We start from the raw sequence: 371 nt of genomic DNA, 5'->3' as shown, positions 1-371 counted from the left end.
TGTGTGTGTGTGTGTGTGTGTGTGTGTGTGTGTGTGTGTGTGTGTGTGTGTGTTTTGTGTGTGTGTGTGTGTTTTGTGTGTGTGTGTATACATATATATATGCATATATATATAAATATACGGATATATATATACATATATATATAGAGAGAGAGAGACAGACAGACAGACAGACAGACGGACAGACAGAGATAGACAGACAAACAGAGACAGAGAGAGAAAGAAAGATAGATAGATAGATAGATAGATAGATAGATATTTGTGCATCTGTATATGTGCGCCTATGCATCTATATGTGTGTGTGTGTGTGTGTGTGTGTGTGTAAATATCCGTGTATATATATATATATATATATATATATATATATATAT

Source organism: Octopus bimaculoides, chromosome 14 (genome assembly GCF_001194135.2).
Source record: "Octopus bimaculoides isolate UCB-OBI-ISO-001 chromosome 14, ASM119413v2, whole genome shotgun sequence".
NCBI classification, from domain to species: Eukaryota; Metazoa; Mollusca; class Cephalopoda; order Octopoda; family Octopodidae; genus Octopus; species Octopus bimaculoides.
The sequence above is the reverse complement of the archived record's forward strand: the minus strand, read 5'-3'. Positions refer to the sequence as shown.